Genomic DNA, 7,137 nt, shown 5'->3' with positions numbered 1-7,137 from the left:
TCCACCAGAAGGGCTCTCACTGAGGTCATCTGCGTTCTCTGCTACCAGTGATGGAGGCATCTCTGTCTTTCGTGCATTGACCTCTCTCAGCCTTGGAGGCTGTTGGGGGTGTCCCCCTTCTTCACACCCCCTTCTCTGTCTCCTCCCGCCTCCCTCTGGCTGTGCCTTCCCAGGTCCTTTGCAGGCCCTTCCTCCTGTGCTCTTGGCCTCAGCCCCTCTCTCACTCCTCACCCTGTCACTGGACAAGTGCAACTCCCTGGTCAGAGACCACCTGTGTGCCAGAGCCTTCCGTGCTCACTCCTGAACGCTCGATTGTGTCTCCACAGACCTCTCTCTGGGGATGGCAAAGTCTTGGCCAACTCACTTGTTCCAACCTGAATTCATCTAATCCCCGCTTTTCCCCCAAACCCACTCTTCTCCAGGTAAACTCGTCATCTTTTGTACCCACCTCGTCCTTCTCCCCTGACCCTCCTCACCAGAGCCAACAGCATCACCTGTTGGTCACACAGGTGCTCCTACCACAAGCCCGGGAATTGCCCCCACTCTGTCACCCTGCACAAAGTCCTGTTGATCTTTTCTACCCGTTACTTGCTCTGTCTGTCCTTTCTCTCTCTGTGGCCAAGGACTGGGCTCTGCTCGGTCCCCAGCCTCACTTTCCAGCATCCTCCCAAGTGCGTTTGCCTGATTGCCAGAAGCAAGATGGCCTGTTTCTTGGGGGAACACGGCAAGGCTCGGGATGGGCCATGAGCCTAGCTCCTCACTGGGGGACCTAGGTTAAGTTCCCACAGTCTCTCTGGAGCAACGGGAGCCTTCACTTGTTGGCTGTGAGTGCCCAGAAGCCTCTCGGCCAGGCAGAATCAGTCCTAGGGGCATCCCGATTCTTGTGGCTGCACAAAGCCACATTCCCAGGGACTTCTCTGGTGGATGGGGGAAGGGAATGGAAGTTTCCCAACTGTAACCCTCCTAAGGATGTGCCCTCCCCACGCAGAGCTCTAGGCAGTCCCTGTGCTTCCCCACGGGGCCTGAAGCTCTGCTCTGCCCCCTCCCCACTGGCAGGCTCCCCCCTCAGGAGAACACCCCCCACCAGATCATTGTCCTCCCGCAGCCACCCTGGATTCTTCAAATTGATGGCCTTAAAAACCTGAACCACCCTGGCCCAAATACCAAATACCCAACCTCCTGGGGAAAAGGGCACGCCATCTCTTTACCTCCCTCCTGAAAAGGAAGCTGGGGCCTCGGGAGTGAAGTGAGACCCCTGGACCTGGAGAGGGGCTGCCTGTGGGGTTTCTGTCAGGGAAACCGCCTCACTCCAGGAAGAGCCTCTGACTTGGTGTGGAGACACAGGCAGCCCCGTAAGCCTTCGTTTCTCTCGGGCAAATGCGCTGACAAGCTAAGGAGTCCCTCAGGCCTATAACTGTCCTGACTACGGAGTGAAGGGCCAGTGGTCTGAGGGGTGTGGATGTGTCAAGGGGGGATGGACAGGCAGGGTGAGCATCTCTGGGGACCTGCAGGATGAGGGGAGCGCCTGTGGACATGTTGGGCCCTGTGGGCAGTGGGGGCGCTGGAGAGAACCCCTGGGGCCTGGCGGGCTTTGGGAACTAGGAACCAAGCACGGTGGCCTGGGGGAGGGGCGGGAGGCCGGTGGGAGAGAGGCTTTCAGACTTTCAGGGAACGTAAATTTTACCCCCGGCTACTTTCTCTGGGATTTATTTCTCGGTGAACTTGAGACTTGGCCTAATTACGTTTGGGTCTCTTTCAAAGCACATAAATTGCATCCAGTTCTTCTGTCTTCTTCTTAGGAATAAATTGTCCCTGTGCAAGGAGGGATCTGGGGGAGAGAGTGAGACTTTATTAATTCGACACAGAACTCTGTTCCCCTGCCCTCCCCTCTGCCCCCCGTTGAATAATAAAATAATGAAGATTTGACTTGGACCAGGATGTGTGGATAAATATATTGGTGACATGAATGGAAATGGATTTATTACATAAACAGGAGACTTCATCAATTTAAACCTGGCCTCCTTTCAATAGGCATAAATTACATTTTCTTTTCCTACCAGTTGCTGGTTGTTTTTTTTTTTTAAGAAACTGGATTTATCGGAATTGAGATTTCACTAATTTATTTCATGGAGCCTTGTGCTTCCTCTTTCTGCTCTTTCTGCCCGACTCATTAAAGACTGATCCTTGGTGAATCTCCCCCACCTCAGTCCTCCTCGGAGCCCTGTGGCCTGCCGGGAGGGAGGTCGGGTGAGGGGTGGCAGGAACGTGGCACGGGCAGAGAGGCAGACACTCAGGCCTCTACTCCCTCTAGGACAAACCGCTTGACCTCAGCAAGGATGCCTCCACCGGGTGTCCAGCCCCAGAAGTTGTAACAAACTATAGAAATGATCCCTGAAAGTATAGTCTTTCCAGCCCCAGAATTAGAAGATCCTTTTCCAGGCCCCCACAAGGGCCAAGGGGCGGCCCAGAGCAGGGTCTGGCCTCAGCTGGTCCCAGGATGTGTCCATAGACAAGTGGCGAGAGAATGTGTGACCCGGATTGCAGGAAGTGCTTGGCCGGGAGTCCCAGGTGCGGTGGGAGGGGGAGGACGCAGGGAGTGCTGGAGGGTCCCATCACAGACCCATGTTCATGGTACAAGAACTGATTTCTTAGGAGTTCAGGGCCCAATTTATATAATCCCTCTTCCTCCACCTCCTTCCCTCTCCTGCTGCTTTTTCTTAGCAAAATGGGGATTTGGATCACCACCTGCCAAAATGTTTGGTGGGAGCGAGGGCGATGGCTTAAAACTACCTTACAGCGGAGGATGTGGCCTTTGGACTCTGGTTTTGCTTCTTCTGTATGTTTGCTGGCGTGTGAAGGTTACTTCCAGCCTGGGAATTCCATGTAGGGAAACTTCTATCTGCCTCTCTCTGCTCAAACTTGGACAGCGCTGAAAGTTTTAAATAGTCTCATTCATTTCAAGTGGTAAGTCACTCCACGTGTTAACGCTTCTGGGGGGGGTGTGGGGGACAAAGAAGTGTGGCTGCCATCTTGTTCAGAGAACCTGAAGAGGGCGATGACTAAGTCGGAGATCCGAGAGGTGACGCATGGGGGCGGTTCGGTGCCTTCACGCCGCCGTGGGAAGGGCACCGTCTCAGCAATACTGGCCCTCTGGGGGGTTAGAGAGCAGGGGAAAGGGAGGGAAGAGACTGCCCCCCAAACCCTCACTCCCATTTCCCACCCCACCCGGGTCACCAGCCTCAGGATTGGCAGGGGGGCCAGCGGCGGCTCTGCAGGCTGTCATTCAGCAGGCCCGTTGTCTGGCACAGGTGTTTCTAATAAGGGCTCCTTCGGGCTTGCTTCATCCAGGAGGATGTTTACAAGAAGGTCTGATGAGAAATTGTCTCCAAATGCTGTCTTGTAAGCAAGACGTTAAGAAGGGGGTGGGGGTTAGTGCCTCAGGCTGTAAGCAAGCAGGGCTCCTGGAATGGGGCCTGGCCAGTGCTCCCTCCACCCCCAGTCGTCTTGGCCAGGCCTGGCAGGCTGGGGCCTGGGCAGGTCTGGGCCTCCTGCCAAGGGTGGTGAGCGCCATGGGGGTTGGTTTCAATAAACGAAAGCAATAATGTTGGAAGAACTTCCACAATAAACAGGGAGGCTGGGACATCCCAATTTTGCTACCCAAGCCCTACGGCCTTTTCTGTGACCCTGTGATCTTTCTTTGGCCCCTCTTCCACAGGTTGGGGGGCAGGCAATCACAGGTTTTATTATCATCGTAGTGAACAATCCACACATCATTAAGGATCATCTTCCTGGAGAAGCCCAGAGGAGGAAAGGAGGTATCTTGTATCCAAGCCTTCATACACAGAATTTTCCAGATTAAACCCTCTGGGAGGAAGGTAGGGGATGCACAGCAGAGCTGGCAAACTTCTTCTGTGAGGGCCAGGTAGTGAATATTTTCGCCTTTGAGTTCCATACACTTTTTGCCACAACTACGCATGTCTGCCATCGTTTTGTGAAGGTGGCCATACGCAGCACGGAGAGGAGATCGGGCATGGCCAGATTTGACCTGCTGGCGTTAGTCTGCTGAGCCCTGACGTATAGGATCAAATGAGTCCCAGAGAGGTGAAGAGACCAGCTGAGACCCCACACACCCAGGCTCCCGACCCGTCTGCCCAGCAGGCTGCACAGACGCGTATGACCCAACTCAGGGGAGCTGACCGAGATCCAGGATGCTTCCCTGGAGGCCCGAACTTGGCACCGAGGAACTGTGCCTCATGGAAGAGGTCAGCACGCTCAAAGTTAGAGAGGAACTTGAGACATAGTCAAGTTGGATGTACAAATAATAGGAGGAAGGAATGTAGCTGGTCGTCCCAGTGTTGCTAGGTGAAAGCTTCCGGTGCCTTCCCTGAGTCGTGGAGACAGGACATAAAGGACAGCGTCAAGTAGCCGGGTCTAGGGGCTGCTGCCTGCAGGAGTCTGGAGATGAGCCACCATCCCCGTGGGTGCTCGCTGTGTGGGTGACAGGGTCTGCAGGGTGAGGCTGTGTTGGAGAACAAAGGTGCCGTTGAACGTGTGTGATCTCTGTGAGGAGTGGTTCAGGTGTGGGGGGGGTTGAAGGGGACACAGTGAGGCTGGGTGGGAACGTTCGTGGTGAGTTGGTGTGTGTACAAGATTTGAAGGCCCGGTGTAGCCAGGGTTCCAGGTGGCTGTGGGTGGATTGGGGCTGCCCTCAGAGTGCCCTCTCTCCACGTGGAGGAGCAGTGAAGTTTGGCAGAAGGCATACAGCTTGCAGTCAGGTAGAGATGTTTGACTTTGGGGTCAGTACGACTTTGGGCTAAGGGTAAGAGCATGGATGGGACTTGAGGGTCGGGGTCACTGTATGTTCAAGACTAGGATCATTCTGAGTTTAAGTTTGGCGGATCACTCTTTGTTGGGACTCATTGGGAGGTGAAGTTCTGGGATTAAGGGTGTGGCCCTGTTTGGGGGTCAGAGTGCCTGACTGTGGGGCAGCTGGGGTTAAGGGCATTATTTGGTTGAAGTCCATGACTGGGACTGAGGTCACTGTTTGGCTGAAGTTCATGTGGTCTGTGGGGGTTCAGGTTGAGGTGTCTACGCCAGTGGTTCTAACTAGGAGGTGGGCATTTATGCGGGGCCTGAGACAGGAGTGACAGGCAGTGGTTGGGACTGGGGGTCAGCATGTGGTTGGAAAGAATGGTGGTCAGCATTCTCTGCGCTTCAGCTATTTGCCATCTTCTTGCATGCAGACAGTTAGCACGCGCACTGTTTGGACCTGGGGAGAGCTGGTGTGTATTAGAGGCTGGGTATCACCATGTGTGACTGACTTCAGGGGTACATATGTGCCCAGACTACATATTCTGGCGTTGTTGTGGGTCAGCATGGGTCACTGTGTGCTAGAGATGGACCTGAGGCATCAGTGGTTGGCATGGGGAGGAGGGGTCAGTATGATTTGGGGTCACCTGTGGTTGAGGATTCAAGATATAGTCTAGTGTGTGGGTCTTTGTAAGTTGCATCATTAGATAAGGAGGTCAAGGTGCAGCCAGGTTTGAGGGTCAGTGTGTGTTATTGACCTTCAGTTGCAGGGGTAGGTCATGGATGAAGTTGGGGATGGGGATGAGCAAGTGGTCTCCTGGGGAAGACTCCCAGAGGAAGGGAGCCTCATAAGCAAAGGCTCCAAGGCTGAATTGGGACCAGCGTGTGACTCGGGCCCTGGGTTCCACGTGTGGTGGGTTTAGAGGTCAGCAGGCCAGCATGTGGCTATGAGTGTGAGAAAGGGTTATAGGAGCTGGTGGAAAGGGTGTGTATGGGGAGTTGGTGCCTTCTTTAGGGTGGAGAATTCTGGATGTGGGCTTCTCAAATTGGGCTTCTTAGAGAATGTGGAGGCCGGGGGAGATTTAGGGGTCAAACTGACTTGCATATTTGAGCAAAACACTGTAGCAAATGTTGATATTGCCCTGCCCACACCCCTGGTAGTTGATTTTCCTCAAATGCCCATAGCTTTTTGCTACGGCACCTGCAACTCTGCCTGGGGATGTTGTCTGACTGTGGGTGTGGGATCATCTTCCCCGGAAAGGCCTGGAGTTACCCTCCCTCAGTGGTAGCCCAACACTAATGACAGGTAGGAGCTGGTGGATAAATACCCCGGCTGCAGGTTCTCAGCAGGACTGAGCCGCTTTCCTACAGTCATCCTCTGTTCATTAATGCACCCTGTGTGGGCTTTCTTCCCTTCCCCAGCTCACATCCCTGTTCCCCTATGGTGCTTCCTGGGATCATGGCCCAAACAAATGACTAGCCTTCAGATCCTTGTCTCAGGTTTGCTTCTGGGGAAACTGACCCAAGAGAAACGTTTTTATAATAAAGCCAACAAAGATATATTATGGGAGCATGAATTCCACATGACTTTTCAAGATAAAGCAAAAACCATGATGGAGAGTGCATGTCTCTGGTCGCAGGATTCCCCTCCCTTAGCTCACTCATAGGGGCTCCAATTTGTGAACTGGGCTGGAAACCAGAGGGCAAGTCCCTGGAGGTGAGCCTCCCAGGCACTGACAGGGTGGACCATGAATCTGGGGTGGGATGCGGGAATGACCAGAAGGTACTGAGCACAGCTGTGCACTTGAGTTTGGGAGCTCAGCATATGGCTGGGGTGCAGTAAGTGTGCATTGGGATTTGGGGTCCTCAGGCTGTTCTTCCATTGTAGGGTCCATGAGGGATGGAGGTGGCTTGGCTTAGGGTTAAGTTGCATTGGGGTGGCCCCTGTCCTGATGAGTTTGTAGGGGACAGTATGCAGTTGCTGCGGGTTGGCCAGGGTGACCCAGTGTCAGTCATTAAGTGGTGAGTGAGACAACTGAGGCACGCCAAGGGTTGGGAGGGGTTGGCATGTAACTGAAGTCAGGAGTCAACAGCTGATAGCTCCTACCAGGATTTCTCAGTAGGAGGGCTATGTAATTGCTTTGGGGGATACAGTGAGCCATTGGATTTGGGGGGTCGATATTTGAAATAGTCAGGGTGGAGATCAGGATTTATCCAAGGGGGCTGTGAGCGCTGCTGCCAATCAAGTGGATTTTTAAAAATGCCCTGCTCTGGCAGATGCGTCCCTGCCCCAGGGACAGGCTTGGTGAATGGAGTGCAGGCTGGATT

At 53.9% G+C, this 7,137-nt stretch overlaps 1 pseudogene; it reads right to left on the bottom strand.

The window, feature by feature from the left end:
• Positions 1-2,303: 2,303 nt before the first annotated feature.
• LOC123786182 (small nucleolar RNA U3) lies at positions 2,304-2,407 on the bottom strand (annotated as a pseudogene).
• Between the last annotated feature and the right edge of the window lie 4,730 nt (positions 2,408-7,137).

Source organism: Ursus americanus, chromosome 7, assembly GCF_024610735.1.
Source record: "Ursus americanus isolate L20-20 chromosome 7, mUrsAme1.1.p, whole genome shotgun sequence".
NCBI classification, from domain to species: Eukaryota; Metazoa; Chordata; class Mammalia; order Carnivora; family Ursidae; genus Ursus; species Ursus americanus.
The sequence above is the reverse complement of the archived record's forward strand: the minus strand, read 5'-3'. Positions and strand labels throughout refer to the sequence as shown.